The 19736-nt window shown below is 44.3% G+C and overlaps 1 protein-coding gene across 3 annotated transcripts in view; it reads left to right on the top strand.

The window, feature by feature from the left end:
* Window positions 1–19736, top strand: part of CHD2 (chromodomain helicase DNA binding protein 2) — a 3702317-nt gene that overhangs the window by 3155281 nt on the left and 527300 nt on the right. The window lies entirely within an intron of this gene.

Raw genomic sequence — 19736 nt, 5'->3', positions numbered from 1 at the left:
TACTGATTCTTACAACAGATTCCTTTGACATCTGACTTCTGAAGCTTTTTCAGGTACTGCTTCAGGTACTGCTTCTTAAGATGTTTGGAACCCTTTATTCTGGATCAGCAGTTGGGCTAATTTTCTCCACTAACTACAGTGTGGCTTTTTTTTCAAGTAGTCTTCATGCTGCTAGGCATACAGGAAAATCTTGTCCCAAGTGTAAGAGTAACCCGGTCCCTGATCTAGCAGTTATGCTACACACACAGCTTGGATCTTTAGGCTGATGCACATGGTTGAAAAATTCCCATGTTTCATGCCTGAAAACATCTCTTGTAAATGTCCACTAAATAATAAGTCAAGATCTGCACTAGCATTGTATTATTGCCCAAGAGCAAATCACAACTTGAAACTCGGCTAAGTACCAACATTTTAACCCTGTCCCTTGAAGAACTCAGAGAAAGCGAGAGAGAGAGAAACTCTTGCGCCTACCTTAGAACTAAGAGGATGGTAGTGGCTGGTAGCTCTTTCTGTACAGATTTTCCTTAGTGTCCCACACACAACCCCACATGTGTGCTAAAGTTCTTTAGAAGGACAGGTAATCTTTTGGTAGGTCACAGCCAAGCCCTTCTTGAGTTTTATCCATTTCAGAGGGTCCTTTCAGCAAGCTGACTTCATTTACAGAGCTGTCATAGTTCCTAGGCTGTGATGGTAGTATGGAGGCATAAAACCCTAACTGTGGCCCAGTAGACCTAGGTTCGCTTAGTAACTTGATGGCAGAGGCAGGGAGGATGGATGTCCCCACTCCTGTAGTGAGCACTTTGTCTGATGTACCATCTCAGTTGATCCTTGGTGGAGGCTGAGGACTTGCAAAGGGGTATTGTACTGTAAGGGAGTAGGGCTCAGGCTGAGATGCTGCTGAGCCCATTGCAAGCCAGTTCCTGTGAAATGTGACAGGAAAACACACAAGGCAAAGCATTTGGTTGAATTGTCCCCTACAGTATTGTGACACTGTCCCATGTTCCTCGGTGTCCTCACCAGCCCTAATCATGTGTCATGATTACCACAAGGGAGTCTGTAAGTTGGGTCTGGTAGACCCAGTTGCCTGAGAGAGGTCCTTGGATCAGTTGGTCAACTATAGTGAGCCAAAAAAAGTTTACACTTCTTACTGTGTCCCATTCAGAGTGGGATTGACTGGAAGCCCAGTTGATGGAGGAGCTGGCCAGTTAGGGCAGGAGTGAGTATCAAACCATGGCATGCTCATTGTTGGGAGGAGAGTGAGAGAGCGAATACTCTGTGCACTGCAGCGTTGGCACCCAACAGTGGCTGTCTACAGCAAGGTAGCATAAGAGTTGGGACATAACATGCTTGCATATTGCAGCTGGCGGAGTTAAATGTATCCACAGAATTGCACAGTAGTGCCTTCACCATCAAGGACTTCACTGACTTGCAAGCGTAGTTCAGCTCATCATATTCTAGCTGATGGCTCTTCATGGAATCAGGTCGTTAATATACTACTGCAGGTCACCTGCATATGTCATTGGACACAAAGACCTCCATCTTGTACACTGTATCTGGTGTCTACGTAGTAGTGTTTTTTGTTGTTTTTTTTAGTCTGATTGTGCAACACTTCAGTGCAGTGCTACTACTGTTTGGGCTTTCCTTTATTCCTGAAATTTTTACCAAGTGTTGGCTGTTGTGGCCCAGATGTTGCAGGTAATCATCTCTATGTGTTCGCCTACTTGGATGACTGACAGTGGATCCTTTGGGAAACATCTTTGTGGCATAATTGGGGTGTGCACATCCATGGTTGCAGTCCTGTGAAGTTAGCATAAACTGAGAGAATCACTTGAAGTTATACTACACTGTTGAGAAAAATCTACTTTGGTACCTTCTTAGAAGAATGTATGTATTAGCATGTTTTAGCTCTAGAATTACCACAGTTATCCAAGTAACGGTGGAGCGATCAAAGGAACCATAACTGATTTAATGAGCCATTCGCAGTTTCACTGTAGCGTCCATGTGCACTGAGACTTGCATGGCTTAATCTTTGAGACAAGCATATGCTACTGGCAGGATCAACCAGATAGCAGCACCTCGGCGGGCGGGTGGAGGGATGAGGGGCCGGAGCCCGCCGCCTCCGCCCGTGGGAGGGGTCCCTCTCCCCGCGGAGGGGGCACCCCGGGTGCTGGTCGTGGACCGGCGGCCGTGACCCCGGAGGGCCGCGGGCCGACATGAATGCTGTTAACATATTGCTGGACACGCACCTGTCTGTCATTTTTCCTAGAGAGATGGCCCATGAGATCATAACTTTGATAGAGTGGGTGAGGGCACAGTGGGAGTGTCTCTGATAGAGTGGGTGAGGACACAGTGGGAGTGTCTCTGCTCAAGCCCATCTTTATCTTTTAGGATTAGTGATTTTTTAGTTTCCATGGTACTGTCTGCTCACCTGCAGTTATTGGTATTGCATTAGACTCTGATATATCATTGGTTGCTGAACCACCACACTTTCAAGGAAGTGATGCTGTTATCGGACCCTTGTTGCCAGACCATGGATTGATCTCCAGACTGGCCTTTTATTCCTGCAGCTGAGGTGCAAATCTTGACATGGTGGAGAGCATGTATAAGGTGAGTCATCCTAATCTGGCACAGAGAAGCTGCAGCTCGCAGCAGCAGAGAATTCACATGCAGCTGTGAGCAGGAGCTGGAGATGAGAAGAGTTTGATTTGGTTAGAGTACTAATGAAGAAAATAGAGAAATACATAGAGAACGCCCCTAAACTTAAGACAATGCATGCTTTCCAGAAACAAAATGTATGTGCCAAGAGGAACCTTAAATTGTTATACCCAGGGTGCTGCTTTTATTTTAACCAGATGAGAAAACAGCAAGGAAATTGATTTAAGGAAAGCTAAAATGCCTTTAGTTCAACTTAAGATCCACATGAAACTTTAGTCTTCTGCAGTCCCCATATTGTAGCAGGCAGTCAGAGTTTAAATTGTTTGCTATTATCCTTAGATGTGTAATGATGGTGCCATTTTTATGACTTGACCATTTGATCTTCAACATTGAATGTTGATGGGTATTTGGGTTATATCCTGCCAATGATATGACCATTTGGCCAGCTATTCAAAGCTTGAGGGTGCCTTCTATGAACTCTGGCTACCAGGAGCTTGAGCAGAGCTCCATATAAAAGGGCAGTTAGAGTGCCAAAAAACTGAGAGCTTCTTGCTGTTGAAGTGCACTCCATCTGCGAGCTTTATGGAGCTGACTCTTTTACTAGCATTCCTTCAAGGCTGGGCAGATGAGTTCCCTGTAGGAAAACAACTTCTGCCGTTATTTTTCTGAAGATAAAGTATGTTTCTCCATAAAAACTGATTTACTTTTATTAAGGAACGGTTATATTTTGGACTGTCTATGAGTAAAGTGGTGTTTCTCAGGTGAGAAAGCTTTTGTGAAAAACTGGGTGTATATCCTTTTTGTTTTATTTTTTGCATTGCATGCAAAATAATTGTGTTTGGGGAAGGATATTGTAGCTTTGAAGATAGTCTTTAAAATATTTTTACCTCAGAACTTGACATGGATGGTCACTTGCTTTAACGATTCATGAAGGTTCTTCTATCCACACTCCTGGTATTCTTTTTGGCTGAACCATGTAACAGATATAGCTCCTTCATTCTTCTTTTCCCTTGTCCACAAAAAGTAAATTTCTTGGGAGTCTATGGTCTGCCTGGCTTTATCATTGCCTGTGCCACTGATTGGTGACTTTGCTGTGGCCAGCCTGTGCTCCACAAACTACTTATTGTCTTTGGTCCCCCTGGTGTAGCATTTACAATTACTAAGGACCAGGACTTGGTCACATCCTCTGCAGCTGTTCATTAGCTCTTACCAGGCAAGGGAGAAGCACACTTGTCAGTCCCAAGGAAGTAGCTAATAAAAGGTTTCCACTTACCCAAGTTAGGTGCTTGTTTCCTAGGGTAGTACCCCTGCCATGGGGTCAAACATTTTCTAAGAGGTACTTACCTTTTCTTGTTGTATCTCTCTCTTTCCTGAACATAGAAGACTTACTGGGATTACTAAAGGAATTGCTTCTAGCTTTAAATATTTTTAATTGTGTTTCTGGTTTTTAATATGAAAAGGAAAAACATTTCTGTTTTGTCACTGATTTCCCTTTTGGAACAGCAGGGACTGAATGGAAAGTGTTCTTCAGTATTTGTTGTTAAGCTGAAAATTCTGATTGAGGAATGTGCTTTTCAGATTTCATTTCGGTTCAGTTTTCTTTTCTGAAACTGTAGCAAAGTGAAATTTCTGTTTCAGTGGAAACAGGTTGAAATCACCATCCCCCAGCAGAAATGTTATGTCTTGTTATAACTGCTTTTTCCTTAGCTTGCAGCTGTCCCTCCTGTTACATCAGCTCTAAAGGATGTTTTCTTAACCGCTTGTCATATGCATGATAGCCAGCCACATGCCCCTAAAAAGTATGTTAGGTTATACATCCCACATCTGATTCTGCAGCTGTTTCCTTATCAAACCATCTACTGATAATTTTAGTGAGTGCTATCCAATTTTCTCTTTCAGGATGGGAAAGCATCTGAAAGACTTGACAGTTTTTTTTTCTTATGCTGTTAATCCTTCAAAGTATAGAATTATGATGTTATGTTGTCCTATCTCGCCTTCATTCTTGCTGGTTGGGTTCGAAACCGAGCATTGGTTCTGACTCAGCCTAATACTAAAGCTCGAGAACTTCCACTGGCTCCAGGCTATACCCTATCCCATCATGCTTAGGGGAGATAACCCAGATCTCATTTGCCTCTAAACTAGATTGGGTGCTTCTCACTAGGCTCAGGCTAAGTGAAATACTTTTTTGGATAATATTTGGTTATTTTTATATATTTTATATATATATATTGTTTTTTGCTAATTGAAAGTGGTTTTAGGTTTCATCTGTGGTGAATACCTACGTTTGCTGCTTGTTGTGTTTGTTGTGACTGGCCGTTGGTTTCGTTAGGCCTACAGCTCCATATCCTGTCTTTAAAACTTATTTTACCTTGAACGAACAAACCCGTTTAAGTTAGAGGGTTCATTTTTCTTTCTCCTTTCTGTCCATTGTTGAGCCCGTTTAAATTAGAGAGCATCTCTTTCCTTCTAATTCTGTCCCTTCCTAAGAAGTTTTGTCATTTAAGTTAGAGATGTCTCCTCTGGCTAGAGGAGATCATCATTTTAGTCAGAGACTTCTTCTCTAGCCCTTTTTCTCTCCCCTACTTGATTGTTTAAAAAATATATATATGTATATGTGTGTGTGTGTATGTATATGTATGTGTGTGTGTGTGTGTATATATATATATATATATATATATATATATATATATATATATATATATATAAAGTAGAGTAGTGTGTGGTGTTTTGATAGCTTGTTGTTCTTTACTAGCCTTGTTATCTTTAACTTAGTCTCCTAGGGCAGTGTTCATTGTTGTTGCTGTGGTTTTTCACAATGTCCAAGGAAGGAAAAGAGGTGAAGCAGTCAGGCTTCAAAAAATGTGACTCCTATTCTCAGAAAATGTTTTTAACCAACAGGCACACTAGTTGTGTCTACTGTGTAGGTGCAGTACACCTTCAAGACTCGTTCCATATGTCATGGATTCAGTTCTAGGGTACTGCAGGAATGCAGAAACAAACTCATGATCAAGGGATTGCTTCCTTTTAGTGAGGCACTAGAGGGGAACCAGACCTCTTCTAAAGCATCTCAGTCCCCTAAGTCTGACAAATCAACAAAAAGAGCTTCTTCTTCGGCTCCTGCTTCTGAGCCGGCTAAAAAGCTTTCTAAAGATACTACTTTGGACCTGAAGGCTTTTGGGCCCGAAAAGGCTTCTCCCTCTGTTCCACCAGTTTTATTGGAACCAACTAGGAGCCATATATGGAGCCGGTTCCCAACTTTGGAGCCAGTCTCCTCAGTTCCCCAGTCACCTATTTTACAGTCTGTAGCTGGTAGTGTTAAATCATTGGCCCTGTTCTCTCGATCATCCAGGAGTTTATCGGATGATGACATGGAGGGGGGTGGTCAAGAGGTTGGTTTGGACTCTGGCTCTAGCCAAAATCCTTTAGAGTCCAGCCCCAAAGGAATTGGAACTGACTTCTGCTACTATCCATTCTTTTATTCCTCTTCTGACCCAAGTGGTTTTGGAGCCGGAGTGCTTTGATGTATTTGTGGTGGAACCGTTGGGTCTAAGACTCAGGCCCAACTTCTGCTCCAACCTCTTCGATACCATCTTTGGTCGAAGGGTCTGGGAGGAGACACTTCCCGTCAGGTCTGGGCAGGAGAGTCGGATCGGACAGTCGGATTGGACCCTTGTTGGATTTGAGTCTACCTATCGGATTGCCGTGGGTGAGCTCAGCGCTTACAGTGGCCTTTGAGCCCACCTCCTTGGTGCGAGAGGAGTTTCCTGGCTCTTAGGACCTGGAGGCTTCCTCGAGCCCAGGTCATGGTGCCTTCGAGGTGATGAGGAGTATACTGTCACCCTCAATGGCTCCACCCTCAAATCCAAGCATTCTTTCACCTAAAGTGCCAGTGTCTGCCTCTCTACCACCCCCCCCCCAGGTGTAGAGAACAGATGCCCCATTGGGTGAGTCCCTCTTTTCCGATACCTCCCCAGAGGATCCCTCCGGGGAGGTCCCTCAGAAGAGAACATGTAAGAGGAAACATCTAGACGCCCCTAGTAGAGTCTGTCACTTCAGATATGGACTTGGATGATTGTCACCCTCTGAAGATATCTCCTTCTCAGACATCCTAGAGACCCTCAAGCAGGGAGGTGGCTGGAAGACCCTCACCCCTTCTGAAAATGAGTTCATATACCTGGAGGCATTTTGTTCTTGACCCTCCACCTCTTGGGTGTCTCCGCCCTTCGACCATCTCCTCAACGTTATTAGTCGAAAGGCCTGGGGCTCTCCAGAATCCATGGAACCTGTTCCGAGAAGGCCCAACAAATTCATAACAGCTCCGTCAGACAGAGATCTTTTAACCAACGGTGTCCCAGTAGATGCTGTGGTGGTGGTGGCGGCGGTGGCCACCAAAAAGGAGTTAGCTGAGACTTCATCTGCCCATTCACCGAATAAGGAGTCTTGAACGATGGCCGGGTACAGGAAGCATATGTTCTCATCAGAGGCTTTTACACTCAGATCGCTGAACTATTTGACCCATTTTACCAGACTTCAGAGGAACCTACTGAAGGAGCTGGTGATGCCCTCCAATGTACCACAGCTGGAGGGGTTCCAGACAAGGTGACTGCCCAGCTTGCTACCTTAAATTCAGTAGTAAACTCCTCTATGTGGCTCATTTCTTATGCAGCCAATGGTGCGAGTAGGGTAGCTGGTACAGGAATTGCTCTGAGGAGGCATTCCTGGATGGACCTTTGTGAGTTCGTTGAGCCCTTCAAGTCTTCCTTTACTAACTCCCCTTTTGACGGCTAGTCCTTGTTCGGGCCAAACATTAGTGACTCTGATCAGGTGTGAACAAGAAGGCAAGACCTAATCTGCTGTGGGCGTACTTTTTTCCTCCCTACCAGGCCTTACCCCAAAGGCCAGAAAGGCGGAAAAATGTGATGCCGTAAGTCTCAGAGCTTCGCCTGATGCACATGGTGAATCTTCCCCCAGTGGCAGACGGGTAAATAACAGTGGAAGATGTTGACTTTGCAGCAGAGAGGTCTGCAAAATCAGGGTGACAAGATACGTTCTCTGGTAGACCTTTCCAGCACTCCTGAAAGGAGGCATGCCTGTCCACCTCTGGAGGCAGTCGGGGGCAGACTATCACTATACCCCAAAGCCTGGCTAAATATCACTCAAGACAAATGGATACAGTCAATAATATCCAGGGGATACAACATACACTTCTCCATTCCACCCCCAAAGACAAGATCAGTCCCAGACATTCTACCCTGTCAAAGGGACCATGCAACCCCAGAGATACAAAAGTTGCTGAGAGAGTCATCCAGGAAGTCCTCGCAGACGAAACCGAATCCGGAATTTGGATCTCAGCAGGCTGAACAAGTCCGTAAAAAAAAAAAATCAAAGTTCCGGATGGTGACACTGCAGTCTATATTTCCCTTTTTGGGAAAAGACGATTGGATGTGCTCAATCGATCTCCAAGATGCGTACTACCATGTAAAAATGGACAGGCAATCCAGGAGACATTTATGCTTCAGGCTGGGAGCCAGTCATTACCAATTCCGAGCTCTGCCCTTTGGTCTTACTACATCCCCCAGAGTGTTCACCAAATGCATGGCAGTATTCACGGCTCACTTGAGGCATCTAGGATTCCGGATGTTTCCATACTTAAACGACTGGCTCCTGACTGCTACCACCGAGTGTCTACTAACCAAAGCAAGAGACACTACCATTCATCTTTGCTCGGAACTGGGCATTACCATAAATTTTGAAAAATCTGCCTTGTTGCCGTCACAGCATATTACGTTTATAGTAGCAAATTTAAAGACAGAAGACATGGTTGCAAAACTGCCTTGCGACAGAGTGCAGACACTGCGACATCAAGTAGCCATCTTGCTCTCAAAAAAGAAACTGCACTCAAAGTTGGTTCTAAAGGTCTTGGGTACTATGGCAGCTGCTATAGCTTTAGTCTCTCTGGCATGTCTACATATGAGAGTCCTACAGTGGCTTCTCATCGCTCAATGGTCCATGCAGGAGTTACCCATGTCCCACAAGATCTTCATTACAGACTCATGCAAGAAAGACCTGCATTGGTGGCTTCATTCTACACAGGTACCTCTAGACAGGCCGTTCACTCTTCCCCAACCAGTAGCTACAGCGACCATGGACGCTTCCCAGATGGGGGGGGGGGCCTTATCTGGGAAGGACCGTCCAAGGAACTTGGCAGGAACACAAGTACCACTTGCACATCAGTGTCCTAGAGATGAGTGGTGCTTCTGGCATTGCAGGCATTCCAGGACTCTCTTCCACCAGGTACGATGGCAATATAGACAGACAATATGTCGGTGGCGTGGTATATCAATAAAAAGGCAGAACGAGATCCTACCCCCTATGTCGAGAGCCTCAGTGAGTATGGCAGTGGGCAGTCTCTTCTCAACGTTTTCTGATTGCAGCGCATATTCCGGGGAAATCCAACTTGATAGCTGACAAACTGGGCAGAGCAATTCTAATTCTGTGTGTTCTGTGATTCAGTTTGAAGGAAAGCAATAAATTAAATACAAAATACCGTATTACAGCTAAAATCCTATTTTGCTGCAGGTCAGAGCAATTCTTAGTTGTTGTAACTGCTGTACTATGAGAAATATTATAGCAATGCAGATATGTAAATGTCTGTGTTGCGATATTTAAGTACTGTTGTATACAATTGTTGATAGTTTACTACTGCTATATCTGTGATAGAACTGTCTCTTTAAATTCATGGGCTACCTAAATTATCTGGTATACATCACTACGTAAGGTGTTTTTTTTTTATGTCAAGGGTTTCATATGCGACTGCATAACAGTTGCCTGAGCCTTTTTTACTAAACACTTTGTACCTGTGTGAATAGTGTAACGTGCTGCTATTCTTAAACTCAATACCCTTCCTGCCTGGGTGATCATTTATTATTTCTGTTACTTTTTACAGCACTTCTCTCTCATTCCCCTTTTAGAGACCTTAACGTAATAATTGTTTTTGTCTCCATCTTTTCATTTAGAGACCACTGTCCCTGCGAATGGTTCTCCATGTCCCCCACTTGCTGAATCCTTGGCCATTGGCCGCATCTGCAGTTGAGAAACCAGCCACAAGGACTCAAGGGCTTTAGAAAGAAGATAGGTTACTGTAGATGTGTAGCTACATTTCCCTCTTAGCTTGCTACTGTAGAAAGTACCTGGCCTAAAGCAAAAATAACTGGCTCTACCCACACGGCTATGGACGGTAGCTGCACCCCCACCCCCATCTGCTGTAAATAGATTCCCCAGTTAACTTTTTCTTTTTAGTTGTCAGTAAACCAAGATAAAGCTCTAGGTGAAAATAGGTAACCCAGTAGATACACTGGAATTTCCCACTTGTAAATTAGAGGCAAAAAGCTACTTAAACTGCCACTTTTTGTCTGCTTCAAACTTGGTATCTACCCAGAAAGGACACAGCTGAAATCAGGTCTATAGGTTGTTTTTCCCTACTGGATTCTAATGTTGTTTGTCTTTTCGGCTTTTCCCGGTTAGGGATCGCCACAGCAGAACTCCAGTTCGCTAATGAATGGCAGTCAATTTTCATGGTGCCAAATTGCCAGTCCCGACGCCAACCTTCAGCTAAGGCACGCTCATTCATGCATATCTTTCGGAGGCGACTTGACCACGGGTAGGACATGCAGACTCCACACAGAAGGCACTCCAGTCGAGAATTGAGCAGGAGAACCTCTTGCTGTGAGGCAACAATGCCACCGCTGTACCACCACGGCCTACTGGATTCTAATAAATTTGGCTATTTAGACACACTTATGCAATCTTTAGCCTGGGGGGGGGGTTCTAACCCGCTCCATTCGCAATGTTCAGTTCTCTCCCCTCCCTGCCCACTATTCTCACCCACCCCCAATACCTCTGCATTTATTCTTAGCCTTAACCCCACCCTTAATTGCCAGCAATTAGGCTACACCACTTCACACCCCCTCCCCCTACATCCAACACAATCATGCTACTACCTAATATAATAACAGTCCTAACCTGCATAGTTCTAGCTCACATTACATCCTACCAAGGCTCCACAGTCACATGCCCCAACAACTTCCACTGTATTCTTTCAACACCCTCCCTCAAGCATTTACACTATAACTACACAACTCGTGCCACCAAAACCATCCTCCCAATACACACACTCCATTACGAAACACCTAACACACTCAAAAATAAAATATGCCTAAGATACCATAAGCAATTTACTGTGTATATAAAACATATCCTAAACACACACTGTAAACTAGCCCTCGCTGGAGACATCCATCCAAACCCTGGTCCTCCCAAATCCAACCCAACCACAAAGCCTAGTCCAAGTAACCCCCCCACACACACACACACACACACACACACACACACACGCGCGCGCACACACACACACAAATCAACTCCTAGCCAACAGGAAAACAACAGACCTACTTATAATGTCCCTAAATATCAGAAGCATATGCAATAAAATCTAAGAACTACACAGCAGCATAAGCATATATTCCCCAGATATTCTCTTTATAACTGAAACCTGGCTCAAACCTCACATCAAAAGTGAGGAAATACTTCCACCTGAATACAACATCCTTCTCACAGACAGATTGTCCAAAAAAGGAGGTGGTGTAGCATTGAGATTTAAACACCACCTCGATATTCAACTCCTGAACTCATCTGCCCCTCACCACAACAATGAAGAAATCCTTTATGCCAATCTCAAACTAAACACAAACAAAACAGTCAATATCATAGGATGCTATTTCCCACCAGGGCAATATATCACACCCCTAGAAAATCTCCTGAGCTGGGCTACTCTATCTCTACCCCAGGAAACCATTGTTCTCTGTGACTTTAACATCAGCTTGCTATCCTGTAATAACAGTCTCCCAGCCATTCACCTTAATCTCCATGGGTTCACTCAACTCGTTTAATCCCCTCTCCGAATCAATAAAAACCCTAACAATCATACCTTACGTGACTGGATCCTAGTCAACAAAGCCCCTCACTCTTACCTAGCAGACTGCTTACCTGACAGTCTTAATGACCACTCCCCCACTTTCCTAATTCGGCACCACACAAACAATCTCAAGCCTATTATCCACAGGCAAATACAGAACAAGTCCAACTTCAACCCCAACTCCATCTCCTCCCTGCAAAAAGTTAACTAGTCACCACTAAAATACCTCAACCTAGATGAGGCTGTCCACTTCTTCAACAGTACCTTCCTCAACACCCATGCTCCTGTAAAAAATGCCAAAGTCAGATCCAGGTATGCCTCATGGTTACAAAAGACCACCAGAACCCTAATGAAATATAGAAATAAGGCATGGGAGCACTAGCGACTAACAAAAAAATAACTCAGATAGGCAATCATTCCTTGAACTGCACAATAAAGACAAAAAGCATATAAAATTAGACAAATTCCTCTACTATAAATCCATCCTAAACTCTACCGACCACAACTGTAAGCAATTCTAGTCCACTATTAGCAATATCCTCCACCCAGGGAAGGTTGATGCCCCCCAGCCATCCATTCCCCCCTCCTCCAGCAGTATTGCTGAATCCTTTAATAAACATTTCACTGAAACTATAACATCTCTAAACAAACACCACTTCCCTACAACAGCCCCCCAACTCCTAACCCTAAACCCCCCACTCCTCTTTTCTTCATCTGAGTACCTACCTCCAACATAAAAAGTCTGTTGTCAAAACTTAAACCCACCAAACTCGCAGCTGACAACCTCCCCTCTGAATACTTGAAAATTGCATCTGGTAAACTAGCCTACCCAATTTCAATTCTAATCAACCGTTCCATAACAGAAGGCTATGTTCCCTCAATATGGAAAATATCCCACATCATTCCCCTCCACAAAGGCATCCCTCCACTGACCTCTCCAATTACCGCCCCATTGCTATCCTCTCCCCAAGATACTTGAAAAATGTATCAACACCCAGGTCTGCAACTACCTCGTAGCCAATAATCTCCTCTCCAAAACCCAACATGTTTCCAGGCCATATCACAGCACTACCTCCGCTCTGTTCTCCTTCACCAACACTATACTTCATCACAAAAACAATGGCCTCTTCTCTACTGCTGTATTTCTAGATCTCTCAAAGGTCTTTGGCATGGTATCTCATGAGCTACTACTCTGTACTCTCCCCAAACTCTTCTTCTCACAACCAGCCTGCAACTGGTTCCACAGCTATCTACACGGACGCTAGCAATCAGTAATTTGGGACAAAAACACATCACCTCGCCTCCCAGTTACTCTCCGAGTTCCCCAAGGGTATATCCTTGGCCTTCTGCTATTCTCACTTTTCACTAATAACCTACATACTGCTACCACACAAGCATCTCTTATACAGTACACAGATGACTCTACTCTCATCTGCTCTGCCCCCACTGTACCAGAACTACAACAAATCACACAGGAATCTTTCTCTTCTGTAGAATCCTGGCTATCCAATAGCCAGCTCCTACTCAACCCAAGTAAAACAAAATTTATCCTGTTCCAACCTTCCAAAGCCACCCAAAAACACCCCCACTTCAACATTCTTGCCAAAGACAATACCATCATCTCTCCATCAGAACACACAAAATTACTTGGTGTGGAAATAGACAGCAAACTTAGATTTGATACCCACATATCTCTCACAATAAAAAAAGTTGACAAGTGCATTATGTTGAAGCCGCCAATTCCTAATCAAGGCAGCTAGAATCTCCATAGCCAATCCCCAGCTAATCTCCACCCTACTGTATGCATCCCCAATACTTACCAACCTTAGACAGACAGACCTACACAAGCTGGATGCTTGTTGCAACAAAATTGCTAAATTTGCCACTGGAATCTCCTACTGCAGCCATCATTGTATCTCCCTTAAAGAACTAAACTGGCTAGAACTCCCACAACATCTTCACTTTAATTAATTCACCCTCACTCATAAACTTATTAATCATCCCCTTAACATCCCTTCCCTTCAAACCCTTCTCTAGCCTTATCACCCCACTAGGCCCCTAAGATCAAGCAACAAAAATCAACTCACTGATGTTCTTCGTGTTTCACTGTTGCAGTCATTACTTTTGGGTAATCTGCTGGTAGGTTGCCCTCAGTCGGCCCGAATAACAAAGTCTTGGGTCCTGCATCAGTTGCTGGCTCCTCTTCCATGATGTCAGGTCATCAGGGGTATAAAACATGCAGCCAACACAATTTTAATCAGTCTTTCTTGCCGCGTGGTCCCCGAAGCAGAAACAATTCAAGTGCCGGTCGGCCGACTCCTGAAATTTCTGTTTGCGAGTTTCAGAACCGAAGTCTTCCCAGTTGGGGAAACTTTTTCTTGCTCCTTACTGATGTCAGTAAAAGTTAATAATTGTATTACTTGTGGGAATCAAATACCTCATAAGTATTTTCATTTGTACTGTATTCCTTGCCTAGGCCCTGATCACAGTGTGCCTTGCTGTCGGTTCTGTGCTAGATTTAACCAATGCACTATCAAGCGTGTGTATAGTTTTGCTGCTAGATATTTTGGCTCTAGTTTTAATTATCCTGAAATGTCGTCGGTTTCCAATCCGACTACCGGAGTACACAAAAAGCGCAAAGAAAAAGATAGAGACAGACCATCTAGGTCCAAAACCTATGACAAAGCTTCTCCTAAGCCAGTCGCCGGTTCTCAGTGAGGCGCTTTCGCAGCCCCTGATGCCCACTACTTTTGAGTCGCCGGCCTCTACCAAGACCCTTTCAGAGTCCGGTATGCCGTGAGAGTCTCTTCCCTCGGATGGGTCCGGAGCCGCTGAGCAGGCATCGGCTTCTGAGGGTGTTTTCAGGCCTAAAGATTTGTACATTAAACCGACGCCAACCTCAGTCAAAGGCAAAACTAACTTCCATGACTAAAAAACGCATGAACCACGTGCTCAGGCCCCAATGTCTAAAAAACAAATTATCAAAATGGCTGAGGATTTAATTACTCTGATCAGGCCCCCCCGCTAAGAGGCCTAGGCAAGTCACTGAGTATAAATCTTCAGATCAGGTTTCCATTTCTTCTGATTCCTCTTCTGATCAGGAATTTTCTCTCCCACCTTATGAGGACTCTGATGCAGAAGAATCCATTCCTTCTGCATCTCCTCCTGAGGATTTTTCTTTTGGTGAGACTTTGCATTCTTTTTGGGAGCATTTTCATTGAGAGAGTCAGGATTTTTCAAAATCAAAAAAGAGGCTTAGGGATTTTCTTCTTCTCCCTCAGCATAGGCCTTTGGCTATCCCTCCTGTTTTAGACATTGTTGATGATATTTTTTCTGAATCCAACATGGCTCCTGATTCCCTGCCTTCGGCTCCTGTTAAGCCAGACAGGTACTACAGGGTTCCTGACTCTCACAAGTTTCTTTACAAAAACCCTACTGCTAACCCTGAAACTATCTCACAGGGTCCCAAGGGTGTTAAGGCTTCTACTGCTAAAAATCCTACCCCTTCTGATAGAGATTCCAGGGTACTGGATAGGTGGGGTAAGAAGGTTTATACGTCTGCTACCTTGGGTATCAGGGCTTTAAACTGCCAGTTTCATATGCTCAAATATTAACAGCATGTCATGGGCTTACTGAAACAAAAAATGATGTTGATTTCTGACTGTGTGGAAAATAGAGTTACAGGATGTACTGCATACAGTTGAACAGGCTGGAAAGCATACTTTGCAATGTTGTTTTGATTGCTTGGAGGCCTCTTGCAGGGCCACCGTAACTGGATCTGTAATAAGACGGCATGCTTGGCTCAAGGAGCAAAGTCTCTCTGATCATGTTAAGGCTAAATTGCTGGATGCTCCTTTACAGCAGGATACTTTATTTGGGAATAAGGCAGAAGAAGTTTTGAAGAAAATGGAAGACAAAGCTAAATCTATGTAAACTGTAAAGGATTTCTTGCGGGTACAACCACCCAGGTTCAGTAGGCACTGGCCTACTAAGAACTGGTCCTTTCCAGTACCTAGCAGAGCCCCTCAGGGCAAATACAGACACGCCAAGGGCTCCAGGTTTCAGTCACAAGGATCTTTCAGGAGAAAGCAATGGGGGTGCCTCTACCTCCAAATCAGGGGGTAGCAAGGCAAAACAGTCTCAATGGCTTTCCTCTGCCATCTCCCAGCACTTACCTTTTGACAGCCCCTTTGGGGGGAAAATTAGCACTTCATGCTCAAAATTGGCATCTAATTACCCAGGACAAGTGGGTCTTAAATATTGTATCCTACGGGTACAGATTTCATTTCCACATGCTACCAACTCCAAAAGGATGGCCAGACCTGCCTCCCAATCAGTGGGCAGAGGCCCAAAAACAAGTCAAGTCAAGTCCCTCATGGATATGGGGGCTATTCAGCCAGTACCAGAAAAGGAAAAAGGGCAAGGATTTTATTCAAGGCCTTTCCTGGTACCCAGAAAAGACAAGTTATGGCGTCCAAGTCTGGACTTATCTGTTCTGAATACCTTCCTGGACATTCCAAAATTCAAGATGCTGACGCTTCAACAGCTGCTGCCGATGTTGGGCAGGGATGCTTGGTTGGTAACTCTGGACTTGAAGGAGGCTTACCTGCATATCCCTATCAGGGAATCTTGCAGAAGATACCTCCGCTTCAAGGCAGGCTTTTTACATTACCAATTCTCGGCACTGCCCTTTGGCTTATCTACTGTGCCCAGGGTCTTTACAAAGTGCCTGGCACCAATAATTGCATTTTGCAGACAAAGAAACATTCAAATTTATCCATATCTAGATGATTGCCTAATTCAAGCAAAGGACAAGGACACTCTTCTGCAGCACCTGGCATTTGTAAAAAGACTGCTAACATGTCTAGAGTACACCATAAACGAAAAGAAATCACAGTTGGTACCCTCTCAGAAAATGGTATTCCTGGGTGCAAGCTTGAATGCAACTGCCCAGATGGCCTACCTCACGCCAGACATGCAGGTTCAACTGACAGCATACTTCAAACAAGTAGCCACCAAAGCCCAGCTGTCTGCAAGACAAATTCTGCAGGCATTGGGGTTCATGGCATCCTGCATACTACTAATTCCATATGCAAGACTGCATATGAAGAAACTTCAATGGTATCTAAAGTCTTACGGAGTCAACATTCTCACAGCCTGGAAACTCTGATTCCTATCATTCCTTGCCTTCAACAAGAGTTCCTTTGGTGGGCAGAAGCCTGTCACCAGAATGAGGGACTGTCTTTCACTCAACCCCCAGCCAACCAGACCTTGACTACAGATGCATCGGATTACACTTGGGGGGCCAACATGGCAGGGCGATGCATTCAGGGCATATGGAACCCAATTCAAATGCACCTACACATCAACCAGAAAGAAATGCTAGCTGTACAGAATGCTCTGACAGCCTTCCATTACTATCTTCATCCAGGAGAATTACTGATAAAGACAGACAACACCACAGTAATGTGGTACATAAACAAGCAGGGGGGCACCCGCTCCTATCCCCTTTGCAGACTAGCTATGGACTTGTGGAACACAGCCTTAATTTACCGAATACATCTGCAAGCTCATTTCCTGCCAGAAAAGCAAAATACTCTGGCAGACGACCTCAGCAGAAATCTCATGGACCCACACGAATGGAAACTGGATCCAGAAGTCTTCAGCATGTTAATACGAAAATGGGGGGAGCCCGGACATAGATCTTTTCGCCTCTCCCCACAACTACCAGATAAACAAATTCTGCACAAGAATTCCACACAAAAAAGCATGGAAATTGGATCCTCTATCCTTCAGTTGGAAAAACCTTTCGGTCTATGCCTTTCCTCCTCTGCCTCTGCTCTCCAAGGTGTTAATAAAAGTCAGACAGGAAAAACCAAGAATGATTCTGATTGCTCCAGACTGGCCACGCCAACATTGGTACCCACTTCTAAGGAATATGTCTCACCTTCCCCCATGGTACCTGCCTCAGACTCCTCATCTATTGTCTCAGCAGAACTATCAAATTCTGCACACTCTGCTCCAAACTCTGAATCTGGCAGCATGGTTACTCAGCTAGTGTCACCAGTCACATCCCTCAGCAAACCTGTAATGATGTCATCTTGGAGGCCAGGAGGCCTAGCACTAGAAAATCTTATGCTGATAAATGGAAGAGATTCTGTGCCTGGAACCAAGCACAAGGAATAAATTCAACAATGCCCAGTATTCTTCAGATTTTGCAATACTTGACTGAGATGCTTCACAAGGGCCTTTCTTTTTCCTCTATTAAAATCCATGCCTACCCCATTTCAGCTCATTATAATACAGAGCCTCCTCTCTTTTCTCATCCCCTGCTAAAGCAGTACCTCAGAGGGGCCAAAAATGTAAGGCCGCCAGGAGAACACCGACTCCTGCATGGGACCTCAATTTTGTGCTGGAGAAACTTACTCTGCCACCTTTTGAACCAGCTGCAACTGCAGACATCAAATTTCTCTCCTGAAAAACAGCCTTTCTTTTAGCAGTGACTTCGGTCAGAAGGATCTCAGAACTACAGGCCCTCATGGCAGTGGATCCTTTCATTATCTTCTATCCGGACAGAGTGGCCCTCAAGACAAACCCCTCCTTTATGCCTAAGGTGGTATCCAGCGTGGCTCTTAACCAGACCATTCATTTACCAACTTTTTTCCCCAAATCCACAAAACAAAGGGGAATGGATTCTGCATTCACTGGATGTACACAGACAACTACGATTCTACTGAGACAGGACAAAATCTCTAAGGAAGTCTGAGCAACTATTGGTGGCATTTGCTGCAGGGGCAGAGGGAAAGGCTATTTCAAAGCAAAACATTTCTAAATGGATAGACCATTGCATTCATTTCTGCTATAAGCACCATAGAAAACCTATCCCACAGGGGATTAGACCCCATTCAACCAGGGCTGCATCTGCCTCTACAGCCTTTCTCAGAGGTGTCCCTACCAGAGACATCCTAGAAGCTGCTACCTGGAGTTCTGTACATACTTTCACCAAGCATTACCATTTGCCAATTTTCTCTAAATCCAGAGCTGGCTTTGCCACTGCAGTCTTGCAGGGCCTTATAGCTGGTCCTAATGCTATCTAAATTCCTCCTCCCATCCTTAGCTTTGGGAATCTACCCAAATGTGATGACTGCAACAGGGTAACAAGAAGAACATAGTACAGTTGTGTACACTTACCATAAATGTAGATGTTCGAGTGTTCACTGTTGCAGTCAGGGTTACCCTCCCACCAGCCCCCTTTTCTTCCATGTTACTGTACCTCTTCTTTCCTTCTGTATGCTCAAAAGCCTTTTTGGTGTACTTGCTTCTTTTGAAGGAAAACGTTTTGGTGGTTTAATTACATATATATTTTTATATATTTACTTACATATGTATATTGCTGCTCCCCTCAGGGGGGGGCGGGGGGGCACCTGACATCAGGGGCAAGAAAAACTGATTTTACTGGTGTCGCCTGCATGTTTTATACCCCTGACGTCATGGAAGAGGAGCCAGTAACCGACGCAGGACCCAAGACTTTGTTGTTCAGGCCGACTGAGGGCAACCTGCCAGCAGATTACCCAAAAGTAATAACTGCAACAGTGAACACTCGAACAGCTACATTTATGGTAAGTGTACACAACTGTACTTTCTCAAACCCAAAAGCTCAGCAGGAGAAGCCATATTCTCATGTACCATATCTAAACTTTGGAACCAGCTTCCACCCTCTATAACTACTCTACCTTCCAGCAGCCTTTTCAAGACTGCACTCAAATTCCACTTAAATTTGCACTGGCTTTGTCCTTGTTCAAATCCAGACTAACATCCCCACCCTTACCCACCTACTTAGACTCTTAACCCAACCCCAACTATACTACCGCCACTAGTAACCACAGTCAGAAATAGCTAGTTGTCTTTACATAGTTTAACATCTTGTCTGACCACTTTGTTACTAATATTATAAATGACAAGAAACTATCTTAACTTGCAAAATTTTCTGTATATACTGTTGATAATCAATATCCTGTTATTGTATTAAAGCCAACAACCTGTTATGTTGTTTACTATTGCTGCAACTTTGTATCTCTATTGTGTACATGATGTGGAGCTTTTCTCC

The sequence above is a fragment of the Protopterus annectens genome, chromosome 7.part0, assembly GCF_019279795.1.
Source record: "Protopterus annectens isolate FY-2018-M chromosome 7.part0, PAN1.0, whole genome shotgun sequence".
Classification (NCBI taxonomy): Eukaryota; Metazoa; Chordata; order Ceratodontiformes; family Protopteridae; genus Protopterus; species Protopterus annectens.
Note: the sequence above shows the minus strand (reverse complement) of the source record. Positions and strands in the feature narration are given on the sequence as shown.